The 26,158-nt window shown below is 37.2% G+C and overlaps 1 pseudogene; it reads left to right on the top strand.

Moving 5' to 3' along the window:
• The first annotated feature begins 4,970 nt into the window (after positions 1-4,970).
• On the top strand, positions 4,971-5,964 carry LOC101287608 (poly(A) polymerase alpha-like; annotated as a pseudogene).
• Positions 5,965-26,158: the final 20,194 nt, after the last annotated feature.

Genomic DNA, 26,158 nt, shown 5'->3' with positions numbered 1-26,158 from the left:
TGTTGTTTGGAAATTAACCAAAGGCATACAACAATCTGAGAAGCATTTGGTTATGCTCAAAAAACTGCTGAAATTCGGGCTTCAGGTACAAGCAGTGTCAACCTATGACATTTTCACCTGTACCTGCTCCCTGTGTTCCCCTACCTCTCACTAAGCTCATCCTGGATGGCAGTTCTACTAAGGTGGACAAGCCATAAAAATCAGGAGCTTCACTGCCAGTTGAGGCTGATCTAATTTCGTAACCCACTTGCAGGGACTTTGTCAAAAACAATAGCTATCTTGGTGACAAACAATCAGGGAAAGCTAACATCACAGCTGTGATACTGGATGAAGCAATTTACCATACAACCCAGCAATTTCACTCCTAAGTATCTACCCAAAAGAGGTGAACACATAGGTCCACACACAGACTTGTACACAAGTGTTCACAGCAGCATTATATATAATAGTCAAAAAACTAAAAATAACCCGAATGTCCATCAGTTGATGAATGGATAAACAAAATGTGGTATACACATAAAACAGAATATAATTCAGCAATATAAAAGAAGGAACTACTGGTACATGCTACAGCATAGATGAATCTTTTTAAAAATAGCTAAGTGAAAGAAGCCAGTAAAAAAAAGACCACATATTGTATTATTTCACTTATGTGGAATGTCCAGAAAAGACAAATCTATAGAAACAGAAAACAGATTAGTCATTGCCAAGGACTGGAGGTAGTACTGTAGAGTGAACTTAAAAGAGCAAGTGGGATCATTTTAGATTGTGATTATGGTTGCACAGCTCTATAATTTACAAAAAAAAATTTAATTGTACATTTAAAATGGGTGAATTGTATATAAGTGTACCTCAATAAAGCTGTTAAAAATTGGTGTATGATAGAGTATGAAAATATGGGAAAGAATACTAGCACTGACATAGAATAATCATTAGCTCTATTGTAATAATCTAACTTCTCTTGAAGTATGAAGTGTCTTGAAAAAGCATTGTAAGATTCTAAGTTTTATAAAGCAAGTCTCTTACTGCTTCATAATATACTAAAATAGAAAATTCTGAGCACTCCATTATTTCCCTTGGTGTATCTTAAGAAATTTTCCCATTCAATAAAAAAGATGTGGCACATATATACAATGGAACGTTACTCAGCCATAAAAAGAAACGAAATTGAGTTATTTGCAGTGAGGTGGATGGACCTAGAGTCTCATACAGAGTGAAGTAAGTGAGAAAGAGAAAAACAAATACCGTATGCTAACACATATATATGGAATCTAAAAAAAAAAAATGGTTCTGACGAACCTAGGGTCAGGACAGGAATAAAGACGCAGACACAGAGAATGGACTTGAGGACATGGTGGGGAGGGGGAAGCTGGGACGAAGTGAGAGAGTAGCATTGACAAATATACAATACCAAATATAAAATAGATAGCTAGTGGGAAGCAGCCGCATAGCACAGGGAGATCAGCTCGGTGCTTTGTGACCACCTAGAGGGGTGGGATAGGGAGGGTGGGAGGGAGACACAAGAGGGAGGGAATATGGGGATATATGTATACATATAGCTGATTCACTTCGTTCTGCAGCAGAAACTAACACAACATTGTAAAGCAATTATACTCCAATAAAGATGTAAAAGAAAAAAGAAATTTTCTGATTCAGAAATGGTCTCATAAATCATGATAAAAATAATTTCAGATAGTTATAGGAGAATCTACTCTGAAATTACAAGATGTGTAATTACATAAACTACATACAGGATGTAGAAAAAATACAGGATTTGCTCCATATTACACTTATTGAAAGAGAGAAAAATAATTGCTAATAATTTACTTTGGCATTAGCTTCGCATTAGGCAATGCACTGAACAAAAGAATGAATACTATTTCAGATAGAATCTACCAAGTTCTTCTGAGATTAATGTAATTGTCAATTTCTAAACTAATTGAGGAACCTGAGATCATTGTCCTTATGTTCCTTTATAGAGTTTCTTTGCTAGAGATTGATCAGACACTCAGTTTAATTTTGTCAGAACAACAGCAACTCAATAAAATAGTCATTTTGGGGCTTCCCTGGTGGCGCAGTGGTTGAGAGTCCGCCTGTTGATGCAGGGGACACGGGTTTGCGCCCCAGTCCGGGAAGATCCCACATGCTGCGGAGCGGCTGGGCCCATGAGCCATGGCCGCTGAGCCTGCGCGTCCGGAGACTGTGCTCTGCAACGGGAGAGGCCACAACAGTGACAGGCCCGCGTACAGCAAAAAATAATAATAATAATCATTTTGTGCTGAAAAGATTTTTCCTACAAAGTAGAAGATAAAATTATGGCCAATACGCTTTCTCTTTATTTAAATTTAAAATGTTGGAAGAGCCATTTCTACCTATGAAAGCTATATAACATATAGGTATATATACACATATGTATATATTTAAGTAAATAGTATTACCTAATGTTGATGGAGATATGGGAAATTTGATAATACCATATCATGCTGGTGACATTGCCAAATGGAAAACAATTTGTCAGTGTGAATCTTGAAACATAAAAATCTTCATGCCTGTACCTAGCAATTCTCTTTCAGAGAATCTATCCAAATATCCTGCTACTTGGGCACTGCTTCAATAGGTACAACCTTTTGGGGGTTTAGGGTATATGTGGATAGGAGAAAGCACAATCTGACTCAAAGAATGTTAAATATTTGCTAATTTCAAAGTGCCTGCCTGCATCGTGATAAAAGAATTGACAAAGGCTAATGTAGCTTAAATCTCTTTTCCTCTCTGATGTATTTTCCACAAAGCCCTCCCAATTCAGCTTCATTGCTGTGTCAATCATACCCCATGTGAATTAATAGAGATATTACCAAAAGATCTGGGCAGAATGAGTCTGGAATTGTGGCTCTCAAAGCTAATGTAGAAATAATTGTCACTTTGGTCCCATTTTGTAACGTTTTACCTTTAAAGCTTTTGGCACCTTGTGACCTACAATACCTGCCATTGAGCATGTGCAGAGTCCTCATTTGGGTCCCCAAGCTTCTGATAGCTTTGTACCAAGCATATCATTTATGTAACAGGATAAATGCAATTCTTCCTGTAGGCTCAGAAAGAGGCCACAAAGGCTGAGAAGAGAGCAATCGTTGCCTGGTAACTGCAGGATCTAAGCCAAGGGGCTGGCTCATCTATGTAGGATTTGCAAACGGGGCGGGGTGGGGGGGGTGGGGGGGGTGGCCCAATGCTGGGTCTTCCAGCATTAACAGATCACCCACCTCCAGATCAGATAAGAGGGTGAGATTAAAAAGTCAAGATATTTAATTTCATTTTTGTTGGTTTGTTTTGGTTTTGTTTTGTTTTATATTTCTTACTGAATTGCTGTAGCAAAAAGAGATGTGCATGTATTATAAGTGTGCAGCTCAATAAAATCTTATAAACTAAATTTACCCATAACACTAGAACCAGATCAGGAAACAGAACATTACCAACTCCACAGACTCCTCCCTCAAGCTTCTTCCAGCCAATCACCCCACTATTTTTGACCTCTAACATAACATGGAATAACCTGGCCTATATTAAGAATTTTATATAAATGGTGTCATAAAGTATATACTCTTGTGCCTGGCACATCTGTTCAGTATTGCGTTTTTGATATATTGGTGTGTATAGTTGTAGAATGACCATCCTCAATGCTGTATAGCATTCCATTGTGTGAATATACCACCATTTATTTTTCCATTCTATTATTGATGGTCAATTAGGCAATTTTCAATTTGGGGCTATTACAAATAGGGCTTCTACCAACATACCTTTGTTGAACATATACGTGCATGTCTGTTAGATATATGCCTAAAGAGTGGAATTGCTAGGTCAAAGAGAATAAATATGTTTAGCTATAGTATATAATGTCAAAGCATTTTCTAGTTATTATATCAATTTATACTCCCACCTGTACCTCTAGTATATGAGAGTTCCAGATGCTCCACATCCTCACTAACATGTAGTATTTTCTTTTTCATTTTAGCTATTCTGTAGGTGATGTAGAATTGCATAGTAGTGAGGATTTATTTCAAGAAAGATTTAATTGCACTGTGCTTTACCTCCTCAACTCAAATGAGAGGAGCTTTGGGATCTATTAGAAAATCTTCAAATGTGTTTCCAAGAGCTTGAGGAACAAAAGGACAAGCATCTGACTTGTGCTTATGAATTTTAACGGCAAGACCTATGGCTGGTACCACCCCTTGCTCTTGGCAGAGTGGAGAGGGCTGACCACAGAGCCGGCTCCTTTTTCAAAAAAGTAGGGAAGAGGTGCAGGTTTCCTGGGGATCAAATATGACCTTGAAGAAGGGATCCAATCTTCGTCTTCTTAGCATTTACTCCAACCCAGAGGACTGGTTGGAATACCTAGGACCCCAATTATAAACAGCTGAAAGCCAAGATGCCAAAGGTAAAGTTCTGTACAGTCAGCCAGAGAAAAGGCATTCCCCTAACCAAGGAGTTGAAGTGGGAGGTCTCCAATTGGAAAATTGCTAAGGACCCCATAAATGCACCCTGTGGGAAGGAAAGAGGTATTATTGGAAAAATACTGTCACCAGAGTACCCCAACACCTCATTCCAAATGAACCAACCACTTAAACTTGCGCCATTTTCACCATTGCCCTGGGGTCAGCCATGTAGTAATTAGCAAACAACTAAGAGAAGAAGTTAGTTCCTGTCCTTTTCCTGCTGCAGGATTCCAGTACTGGAGGAGGTCTGTGCTTAGGAAGGAGAAAAGTGTAACTGAATAACTTTGGCATTTGAAATAACACTAGACTAGACTGGAGTTAAGTCATTACATGATGAACTTGTCAGTGCTTTAAAGAGATTTAAATATTTTTTACTGGTTAAGAGGGACTGGAAAAACCAGGGGGCATGTCAAGGATTTCATCCAGGGGCAGACAGAGAACTGACCCAGAGTAAGAATTAAAAGGAGGAGGATGAGAAAGAATAAGGAAGAATTTCATATAATACAGGGGATTGACTTAATGTTTAAAAAAACAAAAAACTCTGATAACCTCAATTTTGATCCTCCCGATGATATTCAGTCTTTCACAGGCACAGTTTATAGGCAAGCAATAAGCAGCAAGATGTTTGAAGTTTACGTGAAAAGTGCTACAGTGCATTTAAAGACAAACCAACCTCAACTACTACCTAAGCATGTGCCTTAGGAAAAAGGCAAAATCATTCAACCGAAGGTGTCAGAGTGACATCTCTGAGTGACAACAGCCTCTACTGATCAATGAACAGTGATAACTGTGGGCCTGTGCCTTAACTTGAAGACTGGCCCATTGAACTGTTCTGACAGCTCTTGGGACAGAAACAGTTCTGCTCCAGTTATAACAGCAATATGTGTGACCAACATACAGGCTACTGAAGTTTCTGTGCCACAAGTAAATTCCAGTGAATGTTCGAGGGGTACATGGAGTGTAAGCATTCCTATTCCTATTCCTATTCCTATTTCTCCACCACCAAAGCCTACAGCCTTTAGAGTCCATTCTTCAACAAGTCTGGTAAACCAACCACATAGACCTTCAGGGAACGTAGCCAAAAAATTTACCTAATCCTATAGTAGGAATCAGAGGACATCCTCACCTCATAAAGAAGAGCATCCCAAGAAAACCAAAATGTAAGAGAATAAAACAAGTGAAGATGCTAACAGTCTTGTTTTGAGTGGGCATGAGAAAACAGAAATAAAGGAACAACTGTATATTAAAAAAATACAACTCAACTGGAAACTAAGAGACTTCTCTTTTGGCTTCTCAGAAAACATCAAGTACAAACCTCTCCAATATCCCTGGTCTCCCTGCAAATTCTATTCCAGTTATCAAGGATTCAATAAAACTGAGATTTAACTGGTCAAAATAACTTCAGTGGTCCATAAACAATATCTGCCAACTTAACCTGTTGTCTTCAAATGCTAAAAAAGGAGAATAGAGTGTACAAGATTAGACATGACTAAAAAAGGATTTAGGTTTATTTGCTGGCCTCCCTGACTCGGCTAATCAGCATTTATTAGGAAGTCCTAATTAGTAAGTGCAGAGCCAGGAATGCTATTATTAATTTGTTATCAACAGTATGAAGGATGGCAGATATTGATAAACTTAGTTATTCTTTCTTAATCTGGCCAAAGAAAACTAACAGATTTTTCCAAATAACAAGTTTTATGAATTCTCCATTGTGCTCCTTTCTGTCATATGTACATTTTTCATGAAAAATTTCAATTATTCAGTCTCTCCCTCTATCTTTCTAAATTAATTTTCCAAAGTTGGAGTATAGTTTTTACACCTTTCGGAGATGCATTAATTGAGGCTTTCTTTTCACCATTACTTAATAGGTCTAACATAGGTACACTATTTCTTCTTCCCACATTTTTGTTCTCTGTAGTCACTTTGCCTTCCCTTCCGCTACCTGAGAAAATATGGTATATTAACAAGTGAAATGCACAATGTCTGGTATTTTGTGTAGCTATGGATTTAGGATTTAGATTAATCTCGTTTTGTTTACACAATGGGGAAAATTCAGCTTTTTAAATACTTCATAGAATTGCACCCAAACTTTGCAAGTAGGAAACTTGGACATTTTCTTGGTAGTGACTTTTTAATTCTAATTTTCATAACCTAGAGATCAGGCTGTTGCTTTCACATGATGTATGTAGTATCTCATGACTGGAGTTTGTTTTGTCTTATAATATCTATACTCCTTTTGTTTTTCAAGAGCTATATTGTAAACAGATGATATATTACCTCATTGAAAATACATTTAAAACATGCACACACACACACACACACACACAAACTTGCAAAAAAAAAAAACAAACAAACAGCAACAACCAACGCCAAGGTTAAGAGGAAAAATCAGGAATGAAATAAGCTAAATGTTTAGTATTAAAGGAGTTGGGATTGTGAATGTATTTAACTGTGCTCAGTATTTCTAATTTTCTGTGACACAAGTATACAACATGTGTAATGTTAAGAATATAAAAATAGAAGTTTGGAGCTGTTGATTTAGAACAAACATTAGAGAGCTAAGGATTTAGATTTTACTTTAAGTGGTTAGATTAATTTAATGATAGTTTAGATTGTCTATACATTTAGAAGTTTTGGTGGGAAATCATAGCATTTCCACTAGATATATTCTATATATATAATGTATATGTATGTATGTATAGACATGTGTATGTCTCTGTAGATGTTGTGTGTATTTCTGTGTATGTATGTAAAGTTCAAAAGCATTTTATTGCTTATCTCATTATATATAGTACTTTTTAAGTTACAGTTGCAAAACTTTACAACAGATATGGAACTCTGCCTTGCTGGAGCCTAGAAAACTATAAAGCAATAAAGAGCCAAAATGACTTTTTATACATGTTTTCATGTGGATTTAATGGGATTATGGGATATTTGATGGTAGAAATGCCACAGTGTTAGCTGAATCATCAAATAATTCCTAGACTACTTCTAACATCAATGTCTGGAGGTTATTTCTAAGTTATACTTGTAACCTTGGGTCAACTTTATGATGCCTTTAAGCTTAACAACACTAAACTCTTTGAAACTGTTAGGGGGGTAGTCTAGAGCCTTAAAAAAAATCTAGATAATACTGGTCTCAATACCTTGTAGATAGCCCAATGTTCCAAAAAGATTTTTGCAAATTCCTGGTAGAGGCGCTAAAGTAGAGGGAGGAACTCCAGCTCTGATTGTCTGCCTTCAATTAATTCTTATCCTCTACTTTGTGTCTCAGGATTGTTCCTTTCACTCCACCTTAAGGGGAAAACCTAATATGAGACACATACCCTACTCCTGGAGACCCGAAGCCAAAAGCAAACAGGATATTATTATTTTTTAATTCTACTGAATAGTATATGAGCCTGATATATCAAAGTAATTTTTAATTTTTTTTTAAATTTTTAATTTAAATTGTATGTTAGATATACTTAGCCTTCAAATCCATTGATTACCTGGGTATAGGATATTTCTCCCCAAATCCACTGCCTCAAATAGCACTTTGGCCTCTTGACACTTCCTGAATCCTTCTACTCATCAGTTGAACCATATTCTCCCAATGACACTATTTTCTTACTCTATTATAGAAAACAATTCAGGGTTTATTAATATCTATTTCTATAACCACCACTTATAACCACTGAATGAGAAAAATATCAAAACAAAAGCCATATGGAAAGGAGATCCCGGGATGGGGAGAAATTTATATTTATTTTTTACAGATCCATTGACTAAATTTGTCCAGTCCATTTTTAAAGAGAGTTGAGACAGCATTAATTCATACACGTTGAGAAATATTGGCACTGTGCTTGGCTCTAAGAATACTGTACTGAGTGAAATAGACAAAACCCCTGCGCTTACATATTTCCTTGTCTGGAGGAGACAAACAAATTATCCTATAAATAGGCACAGTCAAGAGCCGTGATGAGTGCTGCATAGAGTGTAAGTTTTGTTAAAGTGTACAGGGAACCTAAGTTCAATTGAAAACTCAAGGAAAGCCCTTCTGAGATGGAATCATGTACAGCATGCCTTCAAGTATGAGAAGAAGCCGGGCATGGAAAGGGCAAGGAGGAAGATGGACAAAGGGCCTGAGGTAAGAACCTTGGGTGTTTGAGAGAATGAAAGAAGGTCAGGAGTGAGAAGCATAGGGAGCATGTTAGCAGGGCAATGCAGGGCAAGAAGTTTGTAGAGGAAGATAGAGGTCAGCTACCAAACGATGCGAGATATTATTTTTGGTATAATTCTTGGAAATTCTTGAAAAGTTTTGGGAAGCAGGTGGCATGATTCAGTTGACATCTTAAGGAGATCACTCTGTAGTTTAGGAAGAATAGATCCAAGAACAACAATGAATGACATTTATTTTCATAAATCTAGAAAAGGTTATGAAATTGGAGATACATTACACAAATTAGATGTCAGATAACAGACCTTTTCTGGAAGAATTAGGTGTCAGGGAATAGATTCAATTTGTCTAATGAGAGAAGTGCCTGTTAGGAGCATTAGAATTCTAGAATAAAATTCCTAGTAGACAATACATATATGAACTTTCTCATGTAAGTAAAGGTATCAACTACCTGAAATGCCTTTTCCCATTTGATCGTCAAATGGAACATCTGATTCTAATATTCCCATGGATCAAAGCCTTGTAAGGTCATTCAGACGCAATTTCATGGGGGCAAAGCCAAAAACTGCAGGTCTAATTCATACTGCCTTTGCCTTCACACATCTCCACACAGCTGATTGTGCAACTGCTGCAGTGAAGAATAGGGCTCCTAAATTTGAAACTATATCACCCACATCACTTATCATTAACATGTGTCCTAGTCACTTTATTAATTATATAAATCTTTTGTACAAGGGTCCCTGGGATGGTGGACAGACAGTACGTGCAGCACCATCGGCTGTCGGTGCCAATCATTTGGTGAATATGATTAACTATATTATAGATTCGTTAGGTGCTTTTTAATCATGTTTACACATTTTAAGAAATAATTGAATTGGTTGCACAGATGTGATAATAAGGAGGCAAAGACAGAAGACCACTATATGCTAAAATTGGTTTTACGCATTTCAGCAAAAATACACCACATTAACCTCACGCTAATATTCAGAAAATTTTCTACAGCCCTTGCTTACCTTCTGGTACAGATCTGCATTTTCCTAACAGCTGGGAGTGTACAAGTTTAAATCTGGTGTAGGTTGCTCTATTCCCCCAGTATATTTCCTTCCTTGCAAAACTATTGTGGAGCCTTTAAATTTGAATTTTCACAGTAATTCACAGGAAGTTATGCTGCAGCCAGTCTCAGCTCTTAATGGCTTATTCACATGTGATGACACACGAAGTAGGCTTTATTTTGTATTTCAGGAAATTGACTGGTGCATTGTGTTTTTCTTTTCTGGAGGTTGAAAATGTTAGCTAGAAATGCCCCCAAGCATAAAAGAGATGAAGACAAAGCACAATTGGTCAGAGGCCCTAAAGGTTTTCATAACATTCATTCCTAATCTTCCAGAAAAAAATCTTCAACTTTGCTTTCTATGAAATAAAAAATTCTGGCATTGATTATTACCCATTCTTAGTCCATTCAGATATCCATTGAGTGGAACTTTCCCTGTAAATCAATAAAACAGGTCTCAATTTCAAAAACGCTTCATACAGTTTCAGAATTTGTTTTCAGAGGGTGCCACCGAGGGAATCCTAAATCAGTTCTTAATTTTCTATAATATACAAAATTTTGGGTTTGCTCTCTGCTATCACACTGATGAAAATTATAAGTAAAAGGGGTTAAGAGAGCCCGAGGGAGAGCACAAGGAATTTTCTGAATCTTCTTTCCTAATGTCCTGAATAACAGAAAACAAAGGAATTGGCCTCTCTGAATTTGATAGCTGGAGGGGAGAGTATGGGGGGAGGGGAGGTAGAGAAGCACATAGTTAACTAAACAGAAGTCACAGCTGGTCCCCTATCCAACTCCTTGCCTGCTTGTTCTGAGGCCTTTCGTTGGGCAGAATTGGAGAAATAGCATGGTAAACGATGATACGAGATGGACGGATTTGCTCTATACTGGAAACAGCAGCGAGCAAGTGGTGAAGACAGAGAATGGATTGGATGGTATCTGGGGAAAGAGAAGACAGGGGCTGGAGGAGACTAGGTTTGGGAGTCTGGGAGCATTTGGGTAGAGGGGGAGGAAAGACTTTGATTCTACTGTCAAGCCTGTGATACCCTGACAGAGAGAAAAGGACAAAGAGAGGTTTAAGTTGTGTTGACTGTTAAAAAGTATAATCATGCATAGCCATTTCTTTAGAGACTAAAGTCTAGATATCTAAATAAATAAATAGGTAGGAAGATAAATAGATAGGAGGTAGATAGATACAGATGTACGTAATAAAATAGCTATCATTTACTGAGAACCTACTATGAGTTCAGCTTTTTGATACAATATCTCTAATCCTGACAAGGTAATTAATATATTGTGCTCATTATACAGATGAAAGAACTGAGGTTTGGAAATATTAACTGGCTTGTTCAAAGTCACACAGGTATTAAATGGACATACTGAAGATTTTAACCTGATATGTATGAACCCAAAATCTATTAACTTTTTCCCTCTATCATGCTGCTTCCTTGTGCATTCTTCTTTCTAAGCAAAGTACAGCAAGCTTTAGGAGGAAAGAATTTTTGAGCTTCCCCTTTCATCCTTCTTCTGCCAACATAAATATTTCCTCCCTAAATTGAAACTGGAGAGCTAATATTTTTTACATAATAGGACATAATTTAAAGGAACAAACAATTATCTGGTTCAATTGAATATCGTTTGACTTATTTCTTCAGATAGACAGGACTTTTAGTGGGGGTGACAGAACACACATAGAAATATAGAATCACTGGTTTGTGATACTGATCCATAATAGGCATCCTCCCTCTCTTCACACATATCACAGGCAAATTTGTGTTCTTCTCAAAGACCCAAAGATTCATACAGAAACAAGAAAAACAAAAAGCAGTACAGAAGGCCCAGTTCTCCAAATAAAACAGGAATATCACAGAAACACAAGGCAGCACAGCTTCACTGATCATTTGCCTACCTGGAATACTGTCGGCAATATTCAGGTTTAGCCCTCTTTTTCTTATCAGAATGTTTGTCTGGCAGTGTTCTTACGGATTATCTATTTCTGCTGAATAACTTGCAGCAGGGCTGCTAATCAAGAGAAAAAAGAAGCTGCCTTTGGTGATGAAAATTGCTTTCTAGTGACTGATTGTGCTAATCAATCTTCTACAAGGGAAATCAGGAGTAAAAGATGGCCAATAATTGCAAAACACTGCTGCACACATGAAGAAAAATAATTGACGCACAAAGCACAGAAAAGCAACTCTTGAGAAAATGTTGCGGAGTTAGCTATTTTAAAAATATATACATTGGAAAGTAGTTTTTCACAGTTTAACACCTAAGCTTTATTTTTTTATTTTTTATTTTTTCTAAGCTTTATTTTTAATATAGGTAAGGACTATGCCTACTTTACTCTGGCATTATAGTATTTAATGACACTGCATAATCTGAGAGTAATCTAGGATTTCTCATTTGGAATCTGAAAACTCATTGAAAGTTATAAAAATTATCAAGATTGTTGATGCACAGATTACATTTAGCTTCTGATCATAACTTTTTTGTGTATGATAATCACAACTGAATTAATAGCAGAAAATCTTTATTTCTAATGATCCCCACCTGTCAGTGCAGCTCAAGTAATGATCTACAGTGTTTCAGCCTCTTTGTTTAGAGCTTGCTTACAAGTTCACTGTGATATTACAGCTATGAAATCCAATGTAGCATTGACTCTATAGCAAGTTTTGTGCAGACATTGTAAAGTAGAAATAAAACTTACACTCTTCCCCATTAAAAAAAAAGTATGGATGCTTTCTCAATCTGTTGTGCATCTAAACCAATTTTTCAGGACTTTATATAACTTAAGAGCCAACTACACAAGAGATCTGGAATCATACATGTGAGTAAAATATGTGAGATAATGCCTGAAATTTGGGAAATCAATTTTGGCTCCTTAGAAGCACATACATATCATGTTTCTTCAAACCTAAGAGAGCATCAGTTGTAAGACTCACTGAAACAATTGAGGAAGAAATATGTCACGAATTAAATTATGATGTATTGCATTAATGAAAGTCCTACATGACACATGATCTGGTCACACCAGCCTCTTTTTGCGTTGAAGTTTTCTTCTGTTTCCAAGTGATTCGGAATTTTTTCCTGCTTGCAGTATATTAGACAATTTCAAAGGAACGTAATAAAACCTGAAACAGCAAAGTCTCTACGATGGGAATCTCTCTAAGGTCTCATGAAGCTTCTTTTGTATTTCTTTGCACAAAATCATGAAATTGTATTCACTCCTCCAAGGACAAATATTTGCTTTAATAGCAACAAATTTGTGCCCTACTGCTGTATTTTTGAGGTCAAATAATTCTATATTTCAAACCAAACGATACCGATAATTTTGTAATGCAATGAAACTCAACATGCTTAGTAACATAACCCAACTGAAATGATATTAAAAGCTACAACCAAGAGTGCATATGCGCAGGCAATGACAAGTACGATGTAACTGCCAGCTGGACAACATAGAATACAGACACATCCTGATTTCAGAGAAGTTAAATGTGAAAAATGCCCATCTTAGAATTGATATGATACAGTAATATATTGCAAGGTGAAACTTTAGAGATGATGATGTTCAGTTCCTTCATTTTTCACAGTAGCTCTGTTGGGCAGCACCCCGCAGACCTATAAGGCCTGTACTTGTCCAGCTTCAAAACCAAAGAAAGAGCCCAGCGACAGAGACATCAATGGTTTAATGGATGGGGGAGCTTACTTCTGAAGCAAGGTCCTGGAGCAACACCCCACCAACCACCACATGTGGCAGATGGCGGGCAGGACATGGCAGCTGTCTTTGCTCCTGGGGCACTGGGGGTGGTGGTGGGGAGATGGCCAGTTGTAGGGGAATTGATGTCAGGTGGGCTCATTCGTTACCAGGGAAACCAGTAGAGGGGCACGCCCCTCACAGGCCCTTTGAAAAGAACAATCACTAGCTGGGGCCTGGGGCAAGTATGTAGGAAGGTTGGTCAAGCGGGTAGAGTATAGGTGAAGCAAACACTGGTCGGGCAGTGGATGTACAGAGAGCAAGAGAGCAGCCATCTTGAGTGGCCTGTGCATACAAGCTCCATGAGGCTCAACAAATTAAGAAAAGCTGTCCCAGATGGTGGTAGAATCTAGACAAAAATCCTAATTTTTAAGACAACAACTTACACAATTTTGGTGATCTGTCCCTTTTAAATGATTTATTACTTTATGATTTTCTTATTATCTTGTGCTCACAGCTGTTATTTGATTGAGGACTGGTTTAACTCATCATTTTATTAATCACTGATTATTGAACAAGACACACAGGTTGCTTCTGTGCTTTACTAAGTGAACCTACTTGGCAATATAAAATGTTAATCCATTACATAATTTCAATGTCTTAGTTTCTAGTAAGTAAAATTATTATACTTGATTAATCTTCCTAAAATAACCCTTTCATTCTGTGAAATTAAACGTCTTCCTTTTGTTTGCTGCATCATTTCTAGATTTCTCCATCCAATTTTGAAGGCTTTTCTTAATTTAGTGTCACTACTCAATTTGATTTCTCTCCACTTGAAACCATATTATCCTGCTTTTTACTTTAGTCATTATAACTACTACTAACAAAATGCCTGTAAAATTATTGTTTAATCTCAGTTTTAATTACTGACCATGGAATCTTCTGAAAAGTAATTTATTATATTAATTGACTTTGGCTACTAGCACACAATGTACACCATATCTGTGCTTTGACTGTTACTCACTTTTCGATGCATTTCACAGAATCAGAAAAGTAGGTTCTGGAGTCAACATACCATTGGCTATGAGCTGTCACGTTTGACTTCTTCACCTGGCTTTAACAGTCCTTTTAAAAGTTGGCTTTAGTGGTGTGCAGTAGACATTGGCACACATCAAGTATATGTGAAGGCATTCTCAAGCAGAATATCACCTTTTCAATTCTTCTCTCATGAAAATATATCTCTGTCAGTAATGAAGCTTCTTCCTAAAACAAGAAACAAAATTTAAAAACCATTAAATCAGGCATCACTGAATACATTAAAATTATTGCTGTATAGCAGATGGTTGATACTGACTTCTGGTTATTATGTCTCACACATCTACTCTGCCAAAAACAATAGTGCTCAAAAAACTGAAGGACTAACCCAATACAAAAATAAGAAACTTCATAGTAAAAACAGACTTACTAGTACCTACATATGTTTGTCATCATTCAGAAAGTGTTCTGGATCAGTAGAAGTATGTTTAACTATGGATCAAAGGACAAAGGAGGAATTATATGTTGTTTGAGTTGGTTTGTGGTAGGTGGTAATTTCCTTTCAACTTTTCTCTTCTTCTTTATCTTAACAGACTGAAATCCTAAGAACAATCTTTAACCTGAAAGCCACGGTCATTTTGCCATAAAGATTAGTCAACAAGGCATACGTTATAAACTGTTGATCACATTTCTATTTCAAATACAATTATACCATCCTACATAATTATAGATATTATGATTGAATCATCACCTTTTACATGGTAAAACATACACACATATAGCATTATACATAGCACCATATAGACATGAAATTTTATTTTATTTATTTATTTATTTTTGTGGTACGCAGGCTTCTCACTGTCGTGGCCTCTCCCGTTGCGGAGCACAGGCTCCGGACGCACAGGCTCAGTGGCCATGGCTCACGGGCCCAGCCGCTCTGCGGCATGTGGGATCCTCCCGGACCGGGACACGAACCTGCGTCCCCTGCATCGGCAGGTGGACTCTCAACCACTGCGCCACCAGGGAAGCCCAACATGAAATTTTAGATATTATGACCACAGGCTTTACAAATTCAGGTTTCTTAAATCAGAAAATAAATTAAATATTCAAAAATAGATCATTTAATTAATATGGTGGAATATTAATGACTATTAGAAATTATGGCTTCAAGCAATTTCTCAGTGTATAAGAAAAGTTAAACTTATATTAAGGTTTTTTAAGTTTTAGTTATATGTTTTTTATTGTAGTTATATTGTTTTTTAAAGCATATCGTATTATACAACTAATGTGGTCCTAGTTAAAATCTATACATATTATATGTAGCTACCAATATATATTTATTTATCTATATATTAATATTTAGAAGGTATACCTCCAAATGTAAAATGAGAACAGTGATTGCTATGAACCATGGCATTATGAAATACTATTCTGATAAATTAAACGGGATTAATTTGGTGTTTTAGTATGTTCATTTTATGTTATTGTTCTTTTTTTCTAATACAGAGTATTCATATTTTCTGGAAGATTTATTCATAATACAATATGAAAATATTCCATTATGCCTGCTGATTAAAAAAATAAAACTATCTACTAATAGGCCAGGATATTTGCTAATTGCATGACATTGGTCAAATATGTGTTCTTTGATCACTTTCATTACCATCAAAAAATCTATGGTCATATCTGTAGAATTGATAGATCCTTATTCTGACAGACCCATGTAACCTATGCCTGCACTGGGTATAATAATAGGTAACAGGATTGTTTTAAGAATGAAATGCAATAATGTATTAAAATACCTAGTGTACTGACTAAAAACTAGCAAGCACTCAATAATAATAGTTAAATTTTTCTTAATAAAAATGTTATTTTGGATGTTTTTACTGACATATCAGCAAACATATGCATCTTAAAAATTATGACAAAATTAGTTAAATAATGTTAAACCAAGAGTTGAGGACTTTATTACATTGTATTGGAAACATGCAGACCTTCTGCTTACAGATACTTCGAAATCCCGTGCATATTTCACCAATCAGTGGGTTCTATGCCCATCTAAAGGTATTTCAAATAACAGCTTTTCCGATTCATAGATTTCTATTTAAGGAACTAAATTTACAGTTCAAAATTAATCCAGAATTAAAGTATTGTAAACCTCACCTCACCTCTCCATACCTCCAACTTATTTTTCTAGCCATGTCTGCAACTCTTAGAAAAACAATTAGGTTAGGGAAGAAAACCATGACCTTCTTATTAAAATGAAACATCCAATAATAATAAAGTGAGAATTTCTCAGAGGGCAATCATCATTGTACATCAAAGCTCCAAAATATTTCCTGAAATTTATTTTCTCTTTGTGTTTCTTCCTAGGTACTATAGAGACTACTATATTGGCCAGGGGTGGAAATGGAGATTGGAGGGGAGACAAGTAGAGAAACTCTCTAAGAGCCACAATACTCATCTCTGGATATATTACAGCATTGTTGTCTTTATTAAAGGTTAACATAATGCTTTCAATTTATCATAGTGTGTCCATGAAGCAAAATCTCTCATACCTGTCATGAAAAAGAGCTTATACATGATTCTAGATTTTGGGAGGTTTAAATTCAACAAAGCAAAGTCCAAAATGAGGTTCTTCTCTGGCCCAAGTTTGACTTTCTAGGTTCTACTTTCTAGTCTAGGGACTTAACTCTTCCCAAGCATTAACACAAGAAAAGCCCACTTTTTGAAGGAAGACTGCAGGAAAAGTTTATCAAACTACATTGCCATACTCGAACATATACAATAGATCCACACCTACCATATCAGGTACAGTTTCATAACACAGTATTCCCCATCCCCTCAAAAGTCTAAGTCCTGATTTTATTTAGCACCCATTCTGGTATATTAGGACTAGCAGACTAACAGAATGGTCACTCCATACAACCTAAAGAATGTCAGCTACTGATTCTGTTTGGAAATACCAAATTATTTTGATGCTACAAGGACCTATTAATTTTAATATTTCCAACTTAACTGACCATCACCAGAAGATGACATAAATATACTAAATAAGAACATGAGTATTTAGAGACACTTTCCTTGTTGAGGGATACAACAAATATTTTTAAATTATAGTGCACAATCCAATTTTAATTTTTTTCCTTATATTCTCACAGAGCTCTTCTTTACTGTAGAGACTGGATGTCTTATAAAAATGCAAATATATTCTTTTTATCTACATTAATATTAATAACTAGAATTTTTAAAAGGTAAAAATTTGTTTCAGTCTAGAGTCAAATCTGGAAAAAAAATAAAATCCTTAATTCAGTTGATATTTTTCAATATGAAATACTATTTTTCTTTTCACTTTAAAGGAAATAAACGTGGATAAATGTTATTAACGTTTAATGAATGATTAATAGCAGTGACTTTTCCATAATAATTTATTATAGAAGAGTTTTATCATGTTCAAGAGACATGTAAATAATTCTATGCAATGCCATTTATAAACGCTTTATAACGGTTTGATAGAACATTATTTAGAACCTGTTTCAAACATGAAAATGGTAAAAACAAGCCTCCTAATGACTGAATCATAAAAGTCTGTGTTCTCGTTAATCAAGTTTCTTATATCATTCCTAAATGTTACCTCAATTCAAAATGCAACTTCCATTTCTTATTCAGTTTTGCCCTCAAGTAGGAATAGAAGAAATCTACAGCACTCAACCCGGAGTAAGCACCAGGCATAGAATTGTTAGGTGGAGTGGTAACAAAAGTTCTAGAGCATTACCTGTCATCCAAGCCTAGAATATTCTGTTACTAACTGTAGATAGATTTTTCAGTAAGAGACGTAGTAGGCAGGAGTTTATGACAGATTTTTACACAAACCTTTCCAACTAATTTATTGATACTAAACCTAACTTAGAAATGAATGTCACCTATCATTGGAATATGGGAAATTTCCAACCATATGTGGCATTTTTCTCCTCTCTGGCTTCTTCATGGAAATTTCATTTTAATTCTGCCATTGCAGATCCATGGTACATAATAAGCGTTCCAGAAACTGGCTGAAGAGAAAACTTCTCCCTGGCTTTCCCTGGGGGTAAGGAGTCAAGCAGTCCTGTCTCACTTGGGTGGGGTGGGGGGATTCTTTAGAGGTTGGTTCCTCCTTAGCCACTGGTCACAAATGAGATTTAAGGAATTTAAGAATACTTTCGTTGTACCTCTTCTCCTTCATGCCCTTCATCTGCTTTCTTTAGGGACTAAACCATTGGTTAAATTCTTGAGCATGTGCAATCAGCAATACCACAGTCAGGTAAAAAAAAAATTATATATATATATATATATATATATATATGTAAAATAAACAAACCAAAGAAAATTTAAAAAATAAGGAAACTCCTACAGTACTATAGTGAACACTAATCCAAAATTTAACAAAAACCATTTCACATGTAAAAGATGTTTTGAACTCTGTAGTTGTTGTGTTGTAAATAGGAGAGAGCTGTCCAGCCAATGTCTCCAGCCCTCGTGCCTTCTCCCTTGGTTTTCTCTTCAACCTTCATCTTTCTCTCCTCACCACCCTCCTCCCTGCTCAGGTCTGCCTTCCCTGCCTCTATCTCCTCTTCTCTCCTCTTTATCTTACTTGCTGCTGCAGGATCCTTTTCCTCAACATAACTCTGGTCATAGCGCTCCTTCAAGGGCCTGTATTTCCTTACATAAGCATGTCTGACCCAAGTCCCTCAGAACACATTTGTCTGTGGACATGTTACATGGTGTCTGATGAAAAGAGGAATCTTTGATCAAATATACTTGAGAAATTCAGGGTAAACAAGTCAGTTTCTCTACTTCTCGTAATCTTTGATATCCCCAAAACTCAGTGTGAATTTTTTTTTTTTAATTTTTATTTATTTATTTATGGCTGTGTTGGCTCTTCGTTTCTGTGCGAGGCTTTCTCCAGTTGCGGCAAGTAGGGGGCACTCCTCATCGCGGTGCGCGGGCCTCTCACTATCGCGGCCTCTCTTGTTGCGGAGCACAGGCTCCAGATGCGCAGGCTCAGTAATTATGGCTCACGGGGCCAGCCGCTCCACGGCATGTGGGATCCTCCCAGACCAGGGCTCGAACCCGTGTCCCCTGCACTGGCAGGCAGACTCTCAACCACTGCGCCACCAGGGAAGCCCCTCAGTGTGAATTTTTAAGTTAGAGCTAAGATATGAAATACTTCCCAAATTTATTGGTCCATCAGAATCCCTTTTTGCAGAACATCTTCCAACATCTCAAAGGAGATTTAAGAACACTTTTGAGATACTGGTCGACAGTATAATGAATCAATTCTAAACCTGATGTTCCATGAACTTCATAATAGGAGCTTGTATTAGTTTACTAGAGCTGCCATAACAAAGTACGATAAATTGGGAGGCTGAAAACAATAGAAAAGTCTTCTCTCATAGCTCTTAATGCTTGACGTTCAAAATCAAGGTGTCAGCAGGGCCATGCTCTCTCTGAAGTCTCCAGTCTCTTTCCATACCTCTTCTTGGCTTCCGGTAGTTGCCAGCATTTCTTGGCATTCCTTGCCTTGTAGCTGCATAACTCCAAACATAGTTGTATTATATGACTCACAAATATAACATACTTAAGGGAAAGACTTCTTATATTTCCTTCTACATCATAGCATATAATAACTGAAAATATTTTATCAAAACATGCCCACTGTGTTATTAAATCTGGGACTTGTAACTATCTGTAAAGGTGTTGTCTTCTCAGATAGTTCTTTTTGCTGAATCTTCTGCAATATTCATCAGACTGTGCTGCTGACATCCTCGTGCATAATGAACCTGGGGGCAAATATTTCAGGTATTTTCTATAAGGAAGACTAAGTCTATAAATCGATTTCTTTGAGAGAAGAAATTTAAAAATTAAGTGTCTGGTACTCAAAGGGTCAGTTCAGAGTTTGTTCTTTGTTCAAACCATAACTTCTCTCTGCTCTTGGAACTCGACTCTTGGCAGAAAAATAGGCCTAAAATGTTCTTTTGGGAATTAGAGAGAAGGAGCCAGAAAGGGCTGATGCTGATGTTTGCAATAAACTTTGAAGAATTTGGTAAATGTTCCATTTATCCTAAGCTAACCTTCTGACAATCTTAGAGAAAATCCCTTTATAATAATGGATTCTGAAGGTAATTATATATGTTTGCCTAGGCCTGGCCCCATAGCATGGGCAGAGACAAGCCTCTACTTAGCGACTTTGCTACACATACATACACATTCATAAATATGTACACATATCAAACACACACATTCATAAATATGCACTTATAGACACACATTCATAAACACACACACATTCATAAACACACACACACACACACACACACAGACGTGCATGCACACACTAAAACCCTGCACTAATCTTTACATATCTTGAATATTCCAAATCTTCCAGGTAAAATGGAGAAAGAAATGTCCGTGATGGTTTCAGCATAAAATTTATAATTAGGAGTTTCTATTGTCTCACCATTGAGATAGGGAGCACAATGAAATAATGACAGCTAATTTGTTTTTAAATAGCATGGGAGGGCTTTCCTGGTGGCGCAATGGTTAAGAATCCGCCTGCCAATGCAGGGGACACGGGTTCGAGCCCTGAGCCGGGAAGATCCCACATGCTGTGGAGCAGTTAAGCTCGTGCGCCACAACTACTGAGCCTGCGCTCTAGAGCCCACGAGCCACAACTACTGAAGCCCGTACGCCTAGAGCCCATGCTCTGCAACAAGAGAAGCCACCGCAATGAGAACCCCATGCGCCGCAACAAAGAGTAGCCCCCGCTCGCTGCAACTAGAGAAAGCCCGCGCGCAGCAACGAAGACCCAACTCAGCCATAAATAAATAAATAAATGGATTTAAATAAATAAATAAATAGCATGCGAGAAGCTCCAGACCTCAGATCCTGCAACAAGTATTGTTTTAAAAGAACGCCATGCCATGTCCTCTCCCACTTAATCTATGTGAGCCACACACACTGGCATTCACTTAATTTCTTAAATGCTGTGCCTTCTTCTTTCCTGATTCAAGACTTTGTCCTTGTTCCTTTCTGTCACCTAGTTAACTGGTACTCTTCTTCCAAATTCCAGGTTAAATAGGCCTTCCTTGTGGAAAATTTGACTAGAACAAGTACTAGGTGAGCTCCTCCTTTTATAGTCTTTTATAACCTTGAGTATATCTCTTTTTTTGTGCTTTCAAAGTTACAATTATACCTTTTTTTGTGATTATTTAATGAAAGTTTTGTCCCAAACTAGACTATAAGCTAAGAAAGCTAAGATTATCTAATTTGCACAAAATTTTCTCCCCTGCACCTAATAAAGTGACTGGCGCATACATAGCAGATGAACAAAAATCATTTGTTGACTTGATGGGAGGTTAGCTATGTAAAGTCAGAAAGCACAAAGCATCACTGCCTTGTATCAGAATACATTCAGCTGCAGAAAAGAAGAGCTAAATACAGCTCAAACTGTAAAGGAAATGTATTGGTTTACATAGTTGGAAAGTCCTGATGTGGGATGAATTTCAAGGATGGTTTAATTCAATAATCAATAGAATCTTCAAGAATCCTGATCCCTTTCATCTCTCTCCTTCTGCAGCATCATCTTAGACTTGGCTCTCATCCATGGTCACAAGATGGTTGCCAAAAACTCCAAAGGTTACATGCTTTCTTGTCCATATTCAGAAGAAAAAATATCTGCCACAGTAAAAGAAAGAAGTCTACAGGTTCACAGTAACTGGGCTGGCATAGATCATATGTCCAGCACTGCACCAGTTGCTGTAGCCAAAGAGAAAGGTATATGCTGACTGAGCTAAGCCAATCCAGGCTTACCGGTTGGTGCTAATGATCTCATAAACAGGTGGATACCTGAGGGAATATCTTGGTAGTCTAAAGAAAAGGAAGAGATAAATGGATACTGAATAGACATCACACAGACTAAAATGTGCCATACTGATGCTATATAACTGTGCAGGACATACTGGGATACAGCTCATTAAGAGGGTTACAGAAAAGTGATAATGGACCTCATGGAGTGTTATGGACTCAATTGTGTCCCCTTCCCCCAAAATTATATGTTGAAGCCTTAACCCTCCAGTAACTCAGAATGTGATTGTATTTGGAGATAGGGTCTTTAAAAAGGTAATTATGTGGGGCCATTAGGGCAGGTTCTGATCCAATATGACTGGTGTCCTTATAAGAAGAGGAGATTAGGACACAAACAATACAGACAGAGGGATAGCCATGTGAGTTCACAACAAGAAGTTGTCCATCTGCAAACCAAGGAGAGAGACCTCAGAGGAAACAAACCCACTGACACCCAGAACTGTGAGAAAATATATTTCTGTCATTTCAGCCACCCAGTCTGTGGAATTTTGTTATAGCAGCCCTAGAAAACTAATACATAGAGATAACATAATTTCCAAATTAATTAGACAGCTATGTAGAACTTAATGGAAGTACAGTGATAAGACAGTAACACAGAGCTCATTTAGGGGTATCACAGATTTACATGGCTTTTCACTGGATTCCACCTTCCTCCATCACACACAGCTTCCTATGATACTCTCATGCAAGTAAATTCCTGTCAGAATTTAAAAACATTCAAATTCCTTTTTTTATACTCTGGCTTTTATATTACTTCTCTTTTATAATCAGACTTACATCATCCTCCTAGAATCTATATGTTTCCATTTAAAAGATGTTTATAAATTCTAGATATTTTGCCTCTTGAACAAAACTGAACGAGAGCATGTTCATGATACTTATGCAGCAAGAGGAAGTAAGGTCTGCCTAAGAAAGGCTCCCTAAAAAATACACATGACTCAGCATCCCAGGGTTCTTGAAAGCCATTAGCCCCACAGTCTAACTCCAAGAACTGTTGTCATAAATCCTCTTCAGCAGATGTTCCCACTTCAACAACCTGACTGTTAGTAAATGTGAAGTGAATATTGACATTTTCCAACAGTTGGAGAATGACAGACAAATTCAGGGCCCTGCATCTACATAGACGCCAGGGGGGTTATTACAGAGGCCTCTAGATCAGAAGAGGAAGCAACTACAACATAAACCTACTAGCCCTTGAAAGAGTTGAAACCCAAATCCTCTGCTTTCCTTCTCTTAATTTACGGTTCCTATATCAGACATGAACGTAGGGTCATAAACTCAGCTGTACTAGAATTGCAGATTTATGTATTTCTTTAGGGCTCATTTTAATTCCTGTAATGATCTTTCATTCCACAGCCATTCTGGTTATACTCCATCTGCCCCACCATACCCATTCTTTTTTTTTTTTTTTGCGGTACGCGGACCTCTCACTGCTGTGGCCTCTCCCGTTGCGGAGCACAGGCTCCGGACGCACAGGCTCAGCGGCCATGGCTCACGGGCCCAGCCGCTCCGTGGCATGTGGGATCTTCCTGGACCGGGGCACGAACGCGTGTCCCCTGCATCAGCAGGCGGACTCTCAACCACTGCGCCACCAGGGAAGCCCTCCACCATACCCATTCTTACCTCTCCCCTGCTTGGTTCTGTGCCCCAGAAGGCTGACATCTACAGGCTGCATATCCCATACTCCCTTGTTCTTGGGGCTTGAAATGAGAAAGCAGGGGGTAGCCAATTCCCCACCCTCACTTTTTTGCTGCTGGGCAGAGCCCTGAGCAGGATACAGGAAGCTTTTTCTTTTGCCAGCTATGCTTTCTGTCCTACTGGATTGTGGAGAAATCTAGGAATTTCCTAGATTCCACGTAAGGTGATGTCAGGCAGGCTGGTGCAAGGCAGGTGGGAGAGTACTATTTCCAAATGTTAACAATCATTTTAGCTAAATCGGTTCTTACTGGCTGAACATCAGCCCTCGTTCTTCTCTAATCCATGGCCCTCCCTGTGGGAGTGAGTGTGAGACTTCTGCTAGACTACCCTGTGGCTTAAACGGGGCACACTGACCTCACAGAATTATAATCCAATATCTTTTTAAAGAGAACTAGAACAAAACCTCATTTCTGTAATTTCAACAAACATCTTACCTACTTTGAGCCTCAATTTCTTCAACCAAAAGTGAAGATGATACATACCTCATTGGATAACTCTAAAGGTAAATGAACTCAGCATGTGTAATATGCTCAGTAATGTGAATGACACCTAGTTTAAGGATGGTACTGGAGCAACCAGTCTATGATATAAGTGAGGCAAAGTGACATACATACATATGTATGTGTGTGGATATATATATATATGTATATCAGTGCTTTGAATTTGTAATAATATGAGCAAGTATATACTTTATATACCAATACAGAAATCATTACTTTTCAAAATAATTTGAAATACCTTCTCTCATTTTATTTTGTTTGAATTTTCTTTTTCGATGGCAAAATCAGGATGGATTCATGCCCTCTTTGTTACAAGATAAAATTTTGTGAGGTTGTAATTTCAACCTTACCCCAACACAACCCTGCCCACTCTCAACAGTTGCACTTTTGCTGTGCTGGTTTTTCTCCTTCTAAATCAGAGAAGAAAATGCTTTCTTTTAGATTTTGAAAAGTCTTGAAATAGGCAAGAAAAGTATTTTACATTGAAATCAACCATCTGGTCATTTTATCCTATTCTACATCTAACATCCAGAGTCGCTACAATATTTATTTATTGGATTCTTTATTCATGAAAGTGATATTACAACTGTAAATTGCCATGAGTAGTCAGCAACTGCTTTTAACTGTTTCTTTTCCTTTTTTAAGTAATAAAAATTATCTTTAAGAACTATAATTAAGAAATGTCCATGAAAATTAGAGCATCAATTAAGAAATCTAGATACAAACCTTAATTCTGCCACTAATAATTTTGTAATCGCCAACAATTTACTCAGTTTCCTTACCAGCTAACGTAGGATTGGGATAGGTGATCCTTAAGGAACACTTCAAATTCAATTATTGTATCATGGTATTCTTAAGACATTTTTAGCATAAAATAGCACCTAATATATATTCAGAAATTCTACCTTGGGCCATATGCATTTAATAATCACAGCAACCCTATTTTGTAGGTAAGAAACAAGACTGTGAGGTTAAGTCTATAACTCAAGATCTTACAGGTAGAAGAAGAGTCATAGCTGGAAACGGTCATTTTGAATTTGAATCCTATCGTTCTGTAACTATTATCTTCTTTTTATTATGATTTTTCTAAAATAAACTGAAAGCTTAAATGACTGAAAAAAAAAGTTTCACAAGCAATCAGTCAGCCAGTAAGTAGATAAGCAACAATTTTAGCAAATTTGAAAGACTGGTAAGTATTCAAAATGTGTCAGTTAAGAAACGTGGAGATATTTTTAATCCATTTATAAATAAACTATAAATATAACTCTGCATTGCTAGAGAATAGAAAAATAACAGCTACAAGAAAGAACACCCTCCTTCTGCCTCAGTGGAACCAGAGATTGTTTTACTCTGAGCAGATGCCAAGGGTGTGGCACCTGCTACCTATTTTCCTGCTGTGCTTCTCTGGAAGGTGTTACTTTGTTGAGTGTTTGTGGAATTCAATGGATGGTTGGCTCATCTTCTTGAACAACACAGGAGTTAGGGGTGCTGACCCCTGCAGTTCAAAATCCATGTATAACTGAACAGTCGGCCCTCTGTATCCACGGTTCTGCATCCTTGGATTCAATCAACCATGGATCGTGTAGTGCTATAGTATGCACTTGGTGAAAAAATTCCATGTATAAGTGGACCCTCACA

This window comes from Orcinus orca, chromosome X, assembly GCF_937001465.1.
Source record: "Orcinus orca chromosome X, mOrcOrc1.1, whole genome shotgun sequence".
Classification (NCBI taxonomy): Eukaryota; Metazoa; Chordata; class Mammalia; order Artiodactyla; family Delphinidae; genus Orcinus; species Orcinus orca.
This window is presented reverse-complemented; position numbering and strand designations above follow the sequence as displayed.